The sequence below is a fragment of the Amblyomma mixtum genome, chromosome 10, assembly GCF_055824585.1.
Source record: "Amblyomma mixtum isolate Tamu chromosome 10, ASM5582458v1, whole genome shotgun sequence".
Taxonomy (NCBI): domain Eukaryota; kingdom Metazoa; phylum Arthropoda; class Arachnida; order Ixodida; family Ixodidae; genus Amblyomma; species Amblyomma mixtum.
Window position 1 is genome coordinate 162059646 of NC_143021.1, and position 17930 is coordinate 162077575.

The window sequence follows — 17930 nt, forward strand, 5'->3', positions numbered from 1 at the left end:
TTTGAAATAGTCCGTGATCGTCTTCTGACGGGTGCAGCAGAGACTCTGCAGAACGAACGATTCCAGACCGTCCGCATTCTTATGCACGCCTTCGGTCGCTGTGCCGCTTTTGGCTATAAATATGCGGAGTTTTCGCAAGTAGTCCAACGCATCTGTGGCCGACACGGACTCGTCGCGGTCTTCGGGTGCTGCCGTAACGTCATCGTCCATGTCGTCGCTGCATTCCTCATCTTGAGTCACCGTGCCCTGGACGCTCTGCAGTATGTCACCAGTGGTAAGCTCCGCTGAGGTCCACGTCGCCTCGTCACACTGGACATAGTCGTCAAATGTGACTGAAGGATCGACGGCTAGCTGCTCGGCCACCTCGCTCCAAAGCTCGCTCGAACTGTCCTCCACTGCCGGTTCATCGGTTTGTGGTTGGCCATCTGTGATCGTCAGGCCGGCCTTCTTCCAGCAGTTTTGGATGGTGGTGGACGTGACGCTCCACCATGCGCCTGTCAGCATTTCCGCAGCCTGTAGGACGTTGATGGCTGTCGAGCGCTGCAGGCGCAGGTTGATGAGCAGCCGCTGAACAAGGCGCTTCCGGAAGTGCGACTTCACGTTCCTTATTATTCCTTGGTCCAGTGGCTGAAGTACTGACGTGCAGTTCGGCGGCAGATACTCGAGACGCACATTCGTGAGCCGTATGTTGACAATGTGCGCCGAGCAATTGTCGACAATCATCAAAATGTGCCTCCCCTCCTTCCTCATCTTCTCGTTTACCGTCAGCAGCCACTCGGAAAAGAGCTCGCGGGTCATCCACGCACGCTGATTCGCCCTATAATGGCACGGCAGCGACACTACATTTTTCATGCAGCGCGGCTTCGAAAACCTCCCGATCACCAGAGGCTTCAACTTTTCAGTGCCATCTGCATTGCAGCAATACAGCACGGGGCCGCCGCGGTGGCTCAGTGGCTATGGTGCTCGGCTGCTGTCCCGAAAGACGCGGGTTCGATCCCGGCCGCGGCGGTTGAATTTCTTTGGAGGAGAAATTCTAGAGGCCCGTGTACTGTGCGATGTCAGTGCACGTTAAAGAACCCCAGGTGGTCGAAATTTCCGGAGCCCTCCACTACGGCGTCTCTCATAGCCTTAGTCGCTTTGGGACGTTAAACCCCATAAACCAAACCAATAAACCAAACCAGCAATACAGCACGGTGACGCGAAGCTTCGACTTTTTGCCGCCTCTGCACTGTTCTCCTTTAAAATGCATTGTCTTGTCTGGGAGCAGCTGATAAAAGCAGGCTGTCTCGTCTGCATTAAAAACATTAGCTGCTGCGTAAGACTTGACCAGTTCGTGGAAGCTTTCCTCCCTCCACGTGGCTGCTGCTGCTTCATCTGCTGCCTTCTCCTCGCCAGACACAGACTGCCAGGTTACGCCGTTTCGTTGGCGAAAACGGTGGAGCCAGCCAGAAGACGCTTCGAAGCCGGTAACCTCAAGAATTGCAGCGAACTGCCGCGCCTTCTCCTGCAGCATTGGGCCTGACACGGGCACATTCTGTGCTCTCACGTCTTTAAACCAAGTCAGCACTGCTGCGTCAATATTCTGGAAATCGCCAAGCCGCAGTCGCTTCCTTGATGGGGTAAGCTGAGATTCTTGCTGGTGCCTAAAGATTTTCTTTTTATCTTTGAGAATCGTGGCGATCGTCGACCGCGCCACTCCACGTTCTTTAGCCACGACGGATTGCTTCTTCCCGTCTTCTATCTCGCGAAGAATGCCTACTTTCTCACTCAAAGAAAACTGCTTTCGCTTCTTCCGCGTGGTTGGAGTTGTTGAGCTCATGGCAACGCGATCGCCCGCACGCGCTTCGAACACAATAAAAACCAGAAGAAAAACAAGATGGACAGGCCTGACACGGGTGACAGCATGCGAACAACTGAAAAAACAAGCAAGAAAAACGCGATGCGTACCGCAACGGAGAAGGAAAAAAAAAAGTCTCCGCCCGCATGTTTCTCCTCCCGCGCCGTCTCAGGTTTTTGCGGGAAGCAAGTTGCAAGGCGCCTGCTCTTCGCGCTGCGTCGTCTGCTAGCTTGGAGCTCCGGCTGCCGTGACGGATACACTGAAATCTAAGAATCCTCGCATTTTGGGATATGAGTTCGTAGTACTGAGGTGTTGTTAAGATGACATGGAAATTAAATAACGATCGTTATTCTGAAATGTTCGTTATTCTGAAGTTCGTAGTAGTGAAATATTTTTACATTTGAAACTATAAGCAGTCGGCGTGGGATTTCTTAAAAGTTCGTTAATCTGAAATGTTCGTTAATGTGGTGTTCGTTGTAACGGGATTTGACTGTAGTGGGTTGACTTGCTTAAAAGGAGAAAGACTTGTTCCTTTAAAAATGTCAAAGCATCTTGCCGCTCTTTGTCTTGATTTGTTGCGTCTTCAAGAAGAGATAGCACAAACTTCAGTATGCCACCTGTCTTGTCTTCAGGTTTGCGGAAGGCAGGAATCTTATCAGAGCTATCAACAGCATCCAACAGACCTGTCAAGCACCGAATGTCATTCACAGTTTTTGGATTGATCTCCACGCCATTTTGGTGACTCCAGTTTGGTGACCTCGACATCATGAAAATACAGCTTTAGAGAGAAGTCCTCATTGCCTTTAACTGGCTTTTTGATTGCTGAGGCACCATCGACAGTCAGATTGAGGGAGAGTATAAAGTCATGCTGGGAAACAACCGTCCAGAATTTGGAGACCTTGACACATGGTATGCATTTCAACAGCGCCTGAAAGTTGTTAATTTTGTTTCTGTCCTCTTCCGCCTGGTGTGTTTCAATAGATAGTTTTCATGTGACGTCATGGGCGCCATCTTTGGGTGCTGTGGCTAGCTTCCACGGTGTACATGGGAACCGGTTGGTGATGGGAGGTTTAATGAAACGCCGACGCTTTCGCTGCCCTTTCGGGACCCAGAGATGGCGGCCGCTGTGATGTCGGTGAAAACTATGTATATTTTTATTTTTCGGTCCTCCCCACCTCGTGCCGGTGGGACATTAACTCTTTCCCTACCGCGCCCATAGAGCATCGTTAGCCCGCTAACGATAAATGCAAGCGCCGACTTCGGACCGCTCCGCGTTGTTTACAGGCACGCTGCGCCATCTGTCGTGTAGTCTAACAACTAGAGTTTCGTTTTCAATGACGTTCTTTTTTTTACCGCGAGGCGGCTATTTTTAAACACGCTCTGAAAACGAGGGAGCGTCTGTGTCGAAACCGAGAATGGACGCCTCCGCAAGCACGTTGCGCGCTCCAAAACGTCGCAAATCTCGCGACTCCGCTTTGTCTGAGATTGATTTTATTGATGACACAAGCAGCAGTGAGTCGGAAGGTGCTGCATTTTCTTCAGAATTTAGTTCTGACAGCGATGACGACGCAAACCAGCCTGGAACATCGGCGCCTTCGCTCCGGTTAGTTTCAGTTTTCATCGTTTGGGCCATTTTCTGTGTCTCCACATTTTCTCCGAAAGTTTTATTTCTGTTGTCGGTGTCATTTATCTAATCCTCAGGACGTCCACGTCATTTGGGCAAGATTCCTTGCCTCCTGCACAGCAGAGAGTGACGTTCTGCCCAAGAAGAGAACCAGGCATTCACTTCGGCTTGACGCTCCGCAGCGGCCCTCGTCGACTGCTCCGCGCTATTGATGTTTTCCGCCTCTTTTTTACTGCGGAAGTGATTGGAAAGATATGTGAAAACACAAACAAATACGCCTGAATGATGATCCTAGTGAAGCCGACCTACAGTGAAGCGGGTGGGTCCTGGAAAGAGGCCACCCCTGCAGAGATGACGACGTTCATTGGCCTCCTCCTCTACATGGGGGTTGTTGAATTACCGCGGCTCCATCTTTATTGGAACACATCAAGACTTTTTTGCTGGAATGGTTCCACCACAGCTCATGCCCCGAAAGCGTTTCTGGGCTCTGTTGGGAATGCTGCACGTGTCCGACCCTGATCTGGAAATCACAGCAAAATTGGACAGAGTTTCATGGCTACTGCAGCACATCAATGAATGATCGGGCAATTTTCTTCAACTGCACCGCGAACTTTCAGTTGATGAAAGAATGGTAAAATCAAAAGGCCGCTCCAGAATTAGGCAATACATTCGAGATAAGGTTGCCAAATGGGGATACAAATTGTGGGTTCTCGCAGACCCACAAACGGGCTACACCATACAGTTCATAGTCTACACAGGCAAGCGAGAAAAGCCAAGTGCCCATGGCTTAGCGTATGATGTTGTAACCCGCCTGTGCGATCAATATTTGGACCAGGGCTACTGTATATATATGGATAATTTTTACGCATCAACCAACCTATTTCGGAGTTTGCTTGAAAGGACGACACTGGCTTGTGGCACAACCCGAAAAGACCGCCGCGGATTTCTAAAGGAACTAAAAGAAACCAGCTGGGAAAAAAAGGCGAAGCGAGGTGATGTGCGCTGGCTCCGGGACAAGGAAGTTCTCTACCTTCAGTGGAAAGATCGACGCATCGTCCACAAGATGTCAACCGCGCACACAGCAAACAAGCATGTCCTTGCCAAAAGAAGGGGAAAAAAAGACGGGAAATGGCAGCAGATTTCAATCAAAAAACCACAGCTTATTGACGCCTACAACGCGGGCATGTTCGGGTCGATAAATCTGACCAGTTGATTGCATCTTACAATGTCCTCCAAAAGTGCGTGCGGTGGTGGAAGACTATTTTTTCACTGCATCGACATAGCTTGTGTAAACAGTTTCAGAATTTTTCAGGAACATAGGCGGATGCATTCCGAGATTGCAGAGCTTGCCAGAATCGCCCGCTATGATCAGCTGGCATGCAGAACTGAACTAGTCAAGCAGCTTCTCGAACTTGAAGATGCACGAAGAGTTCGGGCTCCACCACCACCTCAAGGCATTCAGCACCAGCCAGAAGAAATGAAAACATACAGAAACTGCAAGAAATGTTATAATGAGGCCAAAATTCAGCAGAAAACAAGAGTGTTCTGCAAAACTTGCAACGTTCCTTTGTGCTTCACTACCAGGAACTGCTTTGCTGCATGGCATGCCAAGCTGTAGGGCTTCGAGTTATCCTTATGTAAAAAGACTACTTTTCAACTTAGATCTTTAATTTTTTTTACTGATGGTGGCCAATAGAATGCCAACTATTTTGTATATTTTGGAAAATTTTTAATATTTTTTTCTTCTCAGATATAAGTGTATATTTACGAGCTTTGTTTGTGTTGCAAAAAAATTTTGTGTTGCAAGCCAGAACTCGCTGTTAAAAATTATGTGTCTAAGAAGAGCATTCATTCTGCTTTCTTTTCGTGTATTGTGTAGAATTTTAGGTCCAATAGCTTTTGCACAAAAAAAAAAAACTACTGAGACCCCCTAAAAAAGGTCATTTTCCCCATGGTAGGGAAAGAGTTAAGTGTCCCACTGCGCCGCAACATCGTCGCTTTATTTTGGCATTGGTGCCAATCTTGGAGGCCCGTATTCCTGCTGTACACATGGCAGCAGTACCAGAAGGGTCAGGAACAACTCCCGAAGACGCAGGACCACAGCAGCAGACACCAGATAGACAGGAGACCAGCGTGTATCCAAGGGATTTTTGCTATCTTCATCAGGGGCAGGAGGGGTTCCGTCTTTGGTTGCCGAGCTTCCCTAGGCTGCTCGTACATTTAGTACTCCGCGGGAATCCAGTGCCCTCAACCCATGGGCTCATGACCGGCAGCCACGCAGTGGAAGGGTTCGGACTTCCACCGACATGGGACCAGCAATCTACACCAACCAGGGCAAATGGAAAAGGTAGCCCCCAGCATCAAGCTGGACCCTCCTTATAGGGTCCATGTCATGGCCCAACCGGTGAGCCACTCCTACACAAACCCCGGGTGTCGCGGCTGACATCCCAACCGAGCTGTCTCGCCCGGCGAGGCACAAACCCCAAGACTGCTACACCTAACACATGGTCCCAGACTGACGGCATGCACACCCCACACTGTGTGGGATTCCGGGACATTCCACAACACTGGAACACCAATACACAAGGGAGTCAGCAGCAGCGGTCCCACCACTCCAGAAGATGCCCCTGAAGATAAGACAAGTTGATGGCATCTTGTAACGCAGCTGCCTCTCGGCGCGTCCTGTTTTCATCGAGGGCCTCTCGAGACGTGCTTGCATTCGGGGCAGAAAGATATGCCGGGCAGTCGGGAAATATGCTTGGAACAGCATCAGGTTGTAATCGTATGAGCTTCAGCGTCACTTCAGTTACTTTGCCAGTGTTTGTATCCATGTAACTTGTTCTATTTACGATGTCGGACGGTTTAAAGTGGCGCTCGCAGACCTGGTATAAGAAAAAAACAAAGACAGTAAAACCTATAGAACCTGAAGTTTAAAAATCAGACAGGTGCATGACAGTACGAGAGAAATTTCTATAAATTTCATGTGAACTGAATGTCAGCAATACTATTTCGCTACGCCTTTACAGGTTTACCCGGTCCAAAAGAGGCAGGGCTACGGAATTTTCTCGCAACATGCTGCCTGCAGCATTTTCAGTGCAACTGAGGGAGGCGTAACGACGACAGTTAAAGGAATGTTTCCTTACCGCCGACCGCTTTCCTGGAGTGAAGTCCACACGGTGGATACCGTATTTACACGATTGTGAATCGAATGTAAGTCGACCCCTCTATATCAGGAAGTCTGAAAAAAAAAAGTCATACTGGCATTACAAAATGAAAATTTACTGCCTTGCCTAGTAGCAGGACTACTGATCCCCACTGTTATCATTGTCCTCACTGGATGTGCGGTTGTCATCGTCACTGCTGCGGTCCCACAGAACATCGTCTTAAGGTGAAATTCCACACTTTGCAAATGACTGCATCACGACATCGCATGATACAGCCGCCCATGTTGATAGTACCCACCCGGACACAGCCACCAAGGAGGCTTTTTTGACACGCCCAGTTGGTGTAAGTTCGCGGCCTTCCGCTGCCAGCCACTCGTTGTACTCACGGCGGAGCACATCCTTGAACGGCTTGTTGACGCCAGCATCTAGGGGCTGCAGCTGCTCTGTGAAACCGCCGGGAATCACGAGGATGTCTGTGTGCTGCTTTCACCTTGTCGGTAAGATGGCCTCAGAAGGAATCCAGCACAAGAAGATTGGGAATGTGACTTCTAAGTGATGCCCCAGGCCTCAGAAGCCACACCAGACGGTACCACTCCACCACCATGTTGTCGGTATGAAGCCCTCCTCGTTCACGCGTACGACGACACCTTTCGGGAATGCTTCTGATGGCATAGTCTTTCTTTTGAACACGATGTATGGACGGAGCTTCGTGCCATCCGCCAAACATGACAGCGTGAGAGTGAACCGAAACTTCTCATTTCCTGTTGTGAGGAGTTTCACTTTGCGAGCTCTCTTTGTGTTCACCGTCGTGTTGTTCGTCGTATCGAAGTATACCGGGGTTTGATCAGCATTGCCGATCTGGCTGAGCAAGTATCGTCACGAGTCGCTAAGTTTGAGGAAGTGCCTATGGAAGGCAAGGACTTTCTCCTCATATGCAGCAGGCAGCTTCTGGCACACGCTTGTACGCCGACGAAGAGAGAAACCAGCCCTTTTCATAAATTTAGATGCCCAAGGCCTGCTGGCTTTGAATTCTGTTCTCGGAATTCCCAATTCCGCAACGAAGACACGGGCTTGTTCTGCGATCATTTTGCATGTCACTGGAAGAGAGCGATCCCGTATCTGAGTGACATAAGCTGCATGCTTGGCCTCCAGCTCCGGAAAACGTCCCGACTTCGGCCCGCGGAAACCTCTTCGCTTAGCGTCACAGCTGAAAATCTTGTCTCGCTGCCGTCGCCACTCCCGCACCACCCGTTCAGATACGTTGAAGTTTTGGCCCACCGCGCAGTTGTTGGTTTCTTCTGTGTAAATAATCACCACCCTCTTGAACGCTGCCATGAAAGAGCACCGAATGCTTTTCGGAGCTTGAGAGCTCATGATGATGCAGCTTGTGGCCGGCACTGAAGTCAGAAACACAAAGAACCAAAGCGACCGAACGAATGATGCCTAACGCTTCAACACAACGTGATCAGCCGGCTCTTCCGTCAACCATCAACACTCTCCGAAAAAAAAAGCCGCTGTTCCAATCGCGCCGGCTCTTCTGGGGAGTGTCGATGGTTGATGGAAGAGCCGGCCTGTTCCATCAACTATCGACACTCCCGTCAGTGTGGCACAGATAGAAGAGATTTATGAGCATGGTGCACGGATTGAGAGTTAAAAAAATGGAAAATTCTGGTAAAGAAGCACCCAGAATTGCCGAATGCAACGCCTAGAGTCGTATAGCAAACGCAAACTTGTAACCCCGCCGTAGCGTCCACGATGCATCGTTTTTCTTACTTTTATTGGCAGCTTGATTACAATTGTAAGTCGACCCTCCCCCCCACTTCAGATTTTTAAATTTAAATAAACAGGTCGACTTACAATCGTGTAAATACGGTAGCTTTACTCTATTGAGCCCTTCTTGCTTGGTCCGAAGGGAAGGTGCAGACACGCACACGCTCACCATCATCATAGCTCCCGTGGCACCGCGGTACACAGCAGTGCCCAGGCATTATTACAGCCTGCACATTGGACACACACCTTCCGGCACCGACGTACTTCCTCGTCGTTACCGTACCGGTACCAACTCTGAAACAGCATTAAGTTTAGCGACACGCTGCGCGAAAAAAAAAAAAGAAACTCAGAACTGCGAACACATGCTACCACATTCATGAAATGAAGGAACCGCTGATGTTTACCACAGTGCGAACACATTTTCCAGTCGAGCACTCTGTACGTATACGAAAAAGTATAACAAAACCACATACAAAAAACAATGCTACCTTCCAAAATAAGCTGTTCAACAAAAAGTATAAATTTTTACAAAATAACATTTTTATTTTTGCAGCAAAGCAGGAATAAAAGCATCAAAATGTTTTCTTAAATTCGATACTTCGGCTGGTAGTTCTCCACACACGCATTGTTGCACCAAGATGCAGTGCACTAGAAGGGGGCTTACTCACCCGCTCCTCTGACGCAGTCAGCGTCACATCCCAGAGGTGGCGCCACAGCCAACTTCAATGCAAATTTTGCCTGGAGCTTTCATTTCCTGGCGGTTCAGTTTATTTCAGTTCGAAGCCGTCCGCAGACTTGTTGGCTTTAATTTTAAAACACTTGAGAGTGTTTACATTTCTTTAGCAGTCAGCACATTTTTAAGGCCACACGATATTTTCCGCCTTAGTACCTTGCGTCAAAGGGCAAGGGCAACTCCAGTGACTTGCTGCTTATCCTAACCGCAAGGCATTTTAACTAAATAAATCGTCGTTGACGGATTTTGCTTATGCAGAAAGGGCCTTAAAATGTTCCGAATTATCAAGCAACCGTTAAAAAAATACATAGTAAAAAATCTTGAATTATAGCGTTGGTGACCAAATATACCGTTTCCTATGTTGTACTAACCCAAAATAATTTTGTGTGAGGATTATGTCTGGTAAAAAAATGCAGGCATGCTATGAGGTTTCTGCAATTCCTTTGCCAAAATGAAATTGCATATATGGCTTAAATATTTCCTTGTTTCACCTAGGTTGTTTCACTTCTTGCTGGGCTAGTTGGTAATTCATTGCAAAGTAAAGGCGCCAAAAACCACACACACACACAAGACGAGAACGGGACAGAGCGCCACTCACAACTAGTTTACTATTGCAGTTAACTGAAGTGGCTGTTGCACACATTCCCATCATCCTCCCCACTTTCTGGTTCCAGCTTGCACCGTCAGTTGTAATAAAATTGACAAAGGGTCCACTTTTTTCTGCCAGTATTGTGGCTTGCATTATGACTTTGGCGAGGATGTCTGCTTTGTTGCCGTTCTTCGCGAAGCAGCCAATGACCTGACTCCATTTTCCTTGAAATGGCACAAGAGGGACTACCATGTCATGGTCAGATGGTGTGCTCTTGTCCTTTTGTGTGGTAAGCGGCCCCAAGTCCTGCCTTCAATTGCACCAGTGCTCCTCGCGGACAAATTCTCAGAAAGTTTGAGCTCGTCAATGAGCAATGATGTCGAGCTCGATGTCTTACATTTCAATTTCTTCAGGATTTTCTCACTGAAGCCAGAAAGTGTACGGTAAATGGATACATAATGTTTGTGTTGATTTGCTTGGTAGGGCAAGGATTTTGTTTTTTTCTCAAGTGCTCATATCAGCGGGGACTCTTCATCTTCGTTATGATGCAGTCAAGTAGCCAGCTTTTGCTGTACCGAAGGCCATTTGGTTTGACTTTAGCTGCTGAAAAGCAGTGTTTAACAGCTTCTTGCTGCCGGGGTGTAAGGCTCTCAATCTGCTCCTGAAGAACATCTGCTTTTTTTGCTGCAACTTGCTCTTGCATTGCGAACACCAGAGACCCAGGGAAGAGGAAGAAATGGGCTTGAGCAGGGCATGTAATGCGAAGGCAAGATAACCGCTGGTCCTCGAGGGTAATGGAGTGGATTCCAAGAGAAGGCAAGCGTAGCAGGGGGCGGTTGAAAGTTAGGTGGGCGGAGGAGATTAAGAAGTTTGCGGGGATACGGTGGCAGCAACTGGCGAAGGTCAGGGTTAATTGGAGAGACATGGGAGAGGCCTTTGCCCTGCAGTGAGTGTAGTCAGTCTGATGGTGATGAGGCTTTTGCATTTTCACAATGCTTTCTCTTATATCAGCAAGATGGGTGGAAAGTCTCTTTTTCTTTCTTACTGCAGTTTTCAGTTTATGAGCAACGCTGTGGTGTGTCTTTGTGATCTTACACTGGGCTCGGGATCACCGTGTGAGCAAAGCTCGCCTCGGGTACCGGGAGGAGACACATGAGATACCTGGAAAAGCATGAAAGCATGGTAAGGCACAACTACGTGTGCAATGGCTGCATTATGTGTCATTATTCATGAATAAAGAGATGATTAGTGCCTTGTTTAGGCACCTGGCCTAGGCAGTTCCTGCTGTAGTACAGTCCTTGGCGCTTCAGCACATGGTCCTTTAGCTTGGTTGTGAAGAGACCTTCATCATAGTCTTCATGTTTCATTGCGCCCACACACAGCTGCATCGAGGCAGTCTTTGTCAACACGTCCTCTGCCTCCGTTTTGCTCTGCACTGGGCCTTCCTTTATCAAAACGCCTCTAGCAAGCACTTTGCAGCATGTGGTGGACTGAGACTCAAAAAACATCACTACCTTCTCGGAGAGCACTTCTGTGTTATAGGTCAACACGGCCGTGCAGTATACGACACCGGCGTGGCCGGGAAAACTATGTTTGCTCCACTATACTGATGGCATTTCCAAATTGAAATAAAACTGATTTAAATCATCGCAAGTGAAAGATGTACACGCTGGTGGGCACTTTGGACGGCTTGTTCGCGAAAGGAATTGGTGATCGATGCGGTTTTCCTGCGTATCAACTGCGTCCTCAGTGCGAGAAGACGGCATGGCCACAGCATTATCGAATGGGAGAAAGCGGGCTTTGGTTGCCCGATGGGCGTTTCTGACCTTTTACTCTTTCGAGCGGTCCTCTCTTGTGTCGGGTTCTTTGTAAGGTAGGTCGGCAAATTAGGAAGAATGGTTGGCACGGCATCGGCGCGGGGAATCTGCTTCCCACGTGCTATCCTCACCTCTTTGCCTTGGATTACGTGCACATAATCCCTGAGCACATAACGCGGCTCGAAATGGAGCTCACCTACTGCGCTCGTGTCGTCCAGGGGTCTGTCAGCTCTGTGGAGGTTCTTCTACCACTCTTGCCGCCTGTTTTCATCCTTCGTGACGCCAAACAAGGGCAGTTTCGGTCCACCCTTCACATGAACATAGCTCGTTTGGCACCCGGACGAGTAACAGTGGTTTTGTCGATGTCGCAGCATAGCTCAGTCCCTGCAAAAGCACACTTATATCTTCATGCTGCGCGCGATAAAAACACTGCACGAAAAAACCCACGCGCCTACATCCACAGCAAATAAACGCTGCTGTGCGGAGCTGAGGTAGCTGAGGCAAATGCGCGCGCAGGCCATTGCTGTTACATTGAAGCCAACACAAGCGCCGCCACTCGGCGACACAATCGTCGACCGCAGCGCTACCACTCCGCATAGCATTGGCCGGCATTTAAACCCACTGCCCCCTTCTAGTGCACTGTAACCAAGATCACGGAGACCGGTCGGAGAAACTGGGGGCACGACGGCCGCTCCTTGAAAGCGCCGAGAGCTGGTCCGTTGTAGTATAGTGCCTAGTATATTCTGGGCACTGTAGTCGTAGTGTGATGACGTAGTCACAAAAGAGAGGAGGATACGGAGAGGGCCTTAGCTAGTCTAGAGGGTGTTGGTCAGGAGGGTGGACGGTGGAGAGCTCCAGCGAAGCAAGGTGAGGGGTCCGTTTCCTCGGGCGACATCGATGGGAAGGCCAAGCGAAGGAACATGCGGGAAGAACCTCCACGGTCGGTCTACGGCGGCCGCACGCATTCCCCTTGAGGTCGGTCGTGATGCGTTGCGTTGCGTAGGTAGCAGTGGAGGTGGCAGCGGCTGCTACCACAGTTGCGCTATCAGCGCAATCGCGAAATGTTTCTCCACGTTTCCGACTTTCGAGGAACGCTGCTTTCTGTAAACGTTTTCAAAGTGATTGCACCTACTTTTATTTCTTATTTGGTTCCCGTTCTGCAGTGTCCTTTTGACTCATTTCACGAAAACTGCATGTAACGAAAACCTGGATGTAAAGAAAAATCTGACTTTTTTAAAAATTTCGTTATGACCAGGTTTTACTGTAGAGCCAACATGAAAAAAAGTGTGATTCTAGTAAACGTGTTCTTTGGACTTTTAGTCAAGCACGCTTGGCTGAACTTCCATGCAAGGCAGTGTCAGCATTAATAAAATGTTTTGTCACTGTTTTTCGTGAACACCTTCCTCTTTTTTTTTTCTTACTAGCTGCGCATGGCTCAACTTTATCTCATTAGGAACAAACTCTTCTTTGTGGCTCCTTTATTCCTTTCATGTTGCTCCAGGGCTATCGTTCTGATACAAAGGTGCTCCAGAATGGGTATTTTTCCGCTCCGAAAATTGCTCCAGAGCTTGAAATGGCTTGACCACCACTGTGAACCAGGATAAATGACAAAAAGGCAGGTACAGAAGCAAGGAGAAAGAACGAGTGAAATTGAAAATAATTAAACAAATTAAACAAGTATAAACGAAAAATATAACAGCTAGGAGAAAGAAATAAAAAGCATAAAATACAAATTGAATAAATACAAATTGCTTCCTGCGAATCGTCGTCCTGTGCAGTTGAAAAGGCCACGATAGAATCGGCATCGTGCTGGTTTGGCAGTTGCGCATTGGCTGCCGTGTGCACTTTCTATCGTTTTGAAGGTGTTTTTTTTTTTTTCGTGCAGGTTTCTTTCTGTACGTTTGGTCAAGGCTTTCTTTGTAAAGTACTTGGGGGCATCAGGGAATACTGTGGGAGCAGCGTCGTCCTTCAGATGGGGCTGATCGTGTGGAATTTTGACCACTTTTCTGCCGATCACATGTCGAAAAGTCCTCCCGATAAACTTCTCTTTGATGTGGTGCTCATACACAACATAATCTGAAGTGAGCTGTTTGTCGGCCCTCTTGATATTTTTTTCTTTTTATTCGAGAAGTCTGCCTTGAGGCATAAGTTGAGAAAGGGGGAGTGGAATGAAGGGTATAGAAAGTTAAAAGAAGGGGTGGAGACCAGTTTCGGCAGGTAGTTGCATAGGCTGCTGGTGAACTGATTGTCCATAGTCCACTTCACATAGTCTCCTTTGCGGTTCCACCGCAGGCCCACCTTCCTGAGGAGCCGTTTTCTAACAGGGGTCGTCGCTGGGCAAGTCCACGAAAGGTGCCGCACATCACAAATGTCCGGTGCAGCGCCGCAGTGAGGGCACCTGTCAGTTGCTGGCAGATATTTATCACCCCACCGATGACAGGCAGATGGGGTCAGAGCCGCCCCTGCCCGAATCCGGCGCACGGATACCTCCTCCTGCTGAGTAATACTACGGGGGAGAGGGTGCGAACACGGAGGAATTAGAGCGCGTGCTCGCTGGCGCAGAGCTTGAGAATCGGAGACATGAGACAGGAATGGATCGGGGGGGAAGAGGGGAAGGTGGCGGAATGTCAGATGTGTCAGTGTGAGTCATAGCATCTGCTTGAATGTTATGTGGATCGTGAGCATGGCCGCGAATCCAGTGTATGCGTACAGGACGTGGGTACTTTGCGCAAAGGAGATGAATTGATTGTGTAATCTGGAATGTGCGTCGAACAGCCTTTAGCTGCTTAAGGGTGGCGAGGGAGTTGGTGTAAAGATGAACTGCATTGAATGTGGGAATGAGCGGAAGGGAAGCAACGGCATTGTATATGGCTTGAATTTCCAGTGCAAGGGGGGTGCATTTATCTGCGATGTATGTCACACGAGAGTTGAGATGGGGATGGGAGGGACTGTATACAGCAGTAATTCCTCGCTCTGCAGTATGTGATGCATTGGTGTACAATATGCACCCTTCAGGCAGATATGCGGCTGATACCAACGGGGAAACAGTGGGGCGATTGTCTGTGAGCTGGCAGTACGACCATGGACCATGGTCTAAGCGATGAAGTTGTAGAAACTATTTGCGAGCTCTGTTTGCCACCCACTGGTCGATGAGTTCACTGAGAGTATTAAGTTTGGCGAACTCCTGAAGCACAAGTATGGGTGTTAAATGGGGCAAATATGTTATGGTGCGCATAGCCTTACGATTGATATAGCTTCAAGGGAGTTCCACTGTGCGGGTGAGACGTTAAAATTGTGCCTGATATATTATCCGTGGCTGAAGGATAGAGCGCATAAGCTGACAGGCGGTACGCTCTATCCTTCAGTTGAGACAGAAATGGTAACAGCGCTACAGCAAGACATACACAAGAAAGACTGACACAGGTCATGAGCTAACTTCATCTGAGTTTATTTACTGCAAAGCCAGCAAATATATAGAAAATTTAAGGTATGCGCAAAAAAAAAACGGTACAACAGGCATCAACAAAACCGTTCAAGGTATGATATCTCAGTCTTGAAAAGGCAGACCAAAGTGTCACTCACGCAATCTAATCCCCTCTTCTTAATGTGGAATGCTTCCAAAAGCTCCAAAAGCCAAATAATTCGCTATCTAGCCCAAATTGATGTTCTTCTAAACCATCTATCCTTCAGCCACGGATAATATATATTTTGAGTCGTGCTGCTGCAATCGGTGCTTAAAAAAGAGAAGCCTTCAGTGAGCAGGATCTGTATCCACTTTACACCCCATTATGCCATAACGAGCTCTTCCTGTATGCTACATCACTCTCTGATCACACACAAAATTCCAGCACCACAGAAAGGCGAGGAGCACCACCCACAATCCACATGGGTACAAAAGCAAGCGAATGCAGCTGCGCCTGTCCTGGCTGCATGTTGTGCCGTAGCACGCCTGCTGCAGTGCAGCGTCTCTAGCGGCTCCGTGATATTTTCATCACGTTTCGCTCTCTCCTGCATACCCCTGCCCGTTACTATTCCCCCCTACAGCCGCCATAGCATTTTCTTCTACACAGGGTAGGGTCAAAGACCCATTTTCCAAGCATTGTACCCCAGATTTCCAAGCATTCCAAGCATTTTCCAAGCATTGTACCCCACATGACTAACTGGGTGCAAAGCAATATAGACTGATCTGCAGTCTTGTTGGTGAAATGGGCGAGTGCATCACAGTTTTCCGTTGCAAAATCGTTGGTCCGATGCACGACAGGAGATGCATACGCAAGTTGCTCCCAGAAGACGTGCAGAAGTCAGTGGTACTCAACCATGTCGAACTCCAGCTTCTTGTAGAGCTTATTTTGAAGGCTCAATCTTTTTGGTATATCCAATCTTTCTGCCACGATCGCCATTTTGGACAACACAAATCTTCTTCATTGTGAATAGAACCAGCCTTCATTTGGTTTCCATTATGTTGAATAACCTGAAAACATCGGGCTGTGAACAGACTATGGAACCACGAGGTGGAGAGTGCATCCCCACCGGGCTCACTCTGTCATCTTCTCCTCTGTTGAACTGATGTGTGGGTGCTTTTACAGGGTCTGCAACACATGATCGATCCTGTGGGAGCAGTCTGCAGACTGGTCGGGGTCCATTCTGGGGATTCGCATTTGAGCGGTGGCTACTGCACAGGCCTGAACTGCACTCCTCACATCAGATAAATCACGTTCACGCAAATTCATAGCTTTATCAGTGTTATCATGGTCTGTGCACACTAAGCACACCACACTTCACATCGCTATAGCAGTGAGCACGGTAAGACGACTGCTTCATAGGTGAATGCCACTGCAAGCAGCCTTTTTCATTGTGTCAGTGCAGAGGTGACAGATGCACACCCAGTGCTGCTTTTGCTAGCATGGTCCGTTATTAGGCCAGCGACCCAGCTGGTTTGTGGTTGAACCTTTAACCTCGTATTCATCACCACAAGCATAAAAACAAGTATTTGTGGCTTCTGGTGAGCTGTCATGTGTGGTTTCAATTCCCAGGTGCACATAGCCCAACATTTTGTTGTCCAGAAGCTGGACACTTGTTTTAATGGCCATGGGAAAACCACTCTGGTGGTGAATAGCAAGCGAGTGAAGGGCATCGAGGTGCGGGAGATGGCGGGAGCATTGGAGAAACACTCCCAATCGCTAGCGAGCCCTGGAGAGGCCTGGAATGTCTACCTTGGGCAACGATGCGACACAATGATGACCACTCATCACCTTCACTCCGCTGGCCTCAAAACCTACCAATTATTTTTTTTTGTTTTCACGTGGAATATCTGCAGCATCTGAACACCGTCTTCATGCTACTTTGCCAGAATAGTGTGCTACTGAAGGCAGCTTCACTGAATAAACCCCTTCTGCAATTTATTTTTTTATGCATTTTGCCTGAAGTCGCATCAGTGTGAGCAGGAACTTAACAAACAATTCATTGTAATTGGTCAATCTGCCCCCCCCCCCCCCCCCCCCCTTGTTATGGTGTCTTTCTTGATTGATGTGCAGCTTCGGGACATTAAACCCCACATATCATCACTCAAGGCAACGAAAAAACAATATACGGCTCAGTCTGCCCACATATGTACGGCAGTGCTCACCCCATTGGCATGGCCCATGCAGTTTCCTGCTATTTCTCCATTGGTGTGTTTGCAAGCTGGCCAATCGTGTGGCTCGACATTCTCCTTCCTGCTCTTCCAGTCTATAAAGGCTTCGTGATGCACTGCCGCCGACAGCTGCGGAGAATCGGCAGTAATGGCACATACACAATAAGCACGGCCTGCTGCTCTTTCCAAGCATGCGTCTGGTACCGGCCATTCTCACAGGATCTCGTCGGCAGCGGTTGTCAAAAACATGGAGGTCACACTCTGCCAGTTTCCCTCTTCGTGTGAAACAGGCTCATATTGTTACGGGGATGTTACGGGGAAGTCTGTATTGATGGCTGCGCTGCGATGGCCAGCACTCAGCTCAGAGACTCCAAGGGCCCAGCTTCACACTGTCAGCGTCGTTGTCGTCCAGCGCACCGCCACTTCGTCGTTCACGAATCATGCACGAGTCGAGTCCACTTATACAGTAACCAGTTCACTGGTAACAATATTGCGGCCTGTGGTGAAGGTGCATGTTCCTGTTCCTCGGTCACAAGCGAGGCGGCGACTCCGAAGCCGGTCCTGGCACAGCAGGCATGACCCTTTCCACACGGCTGCATCTCTCACATGCACTGAACCTTGGCGGTTTGTGTTCGCGCTTATGCATTAGGAACGATTCCGTTGCCTGTGGTCACACAGACCTGCAGCAAGCATAGATGCAAAGGGATTTATTGGGCTCACAGTTCTGTGGGTACTCGTTCTAGTGTGCCAACATGCCCTTCAGG

The 17930-nt window shown here is 48.7% G+C and overlaps 1 protein-coding gene across 4 annotated transcripts in view; it reads left to right on the forward strand.

The window, feature by feature from the left end:
* LOC149327550 (uncharacterized) overlaps nucleotides 1–17930 on the forward strand; it is an 87922-nt gene that overhangs the window by 26192 nt on the left and 43800 nt on the right. The window lies entirely within an intron of this gene.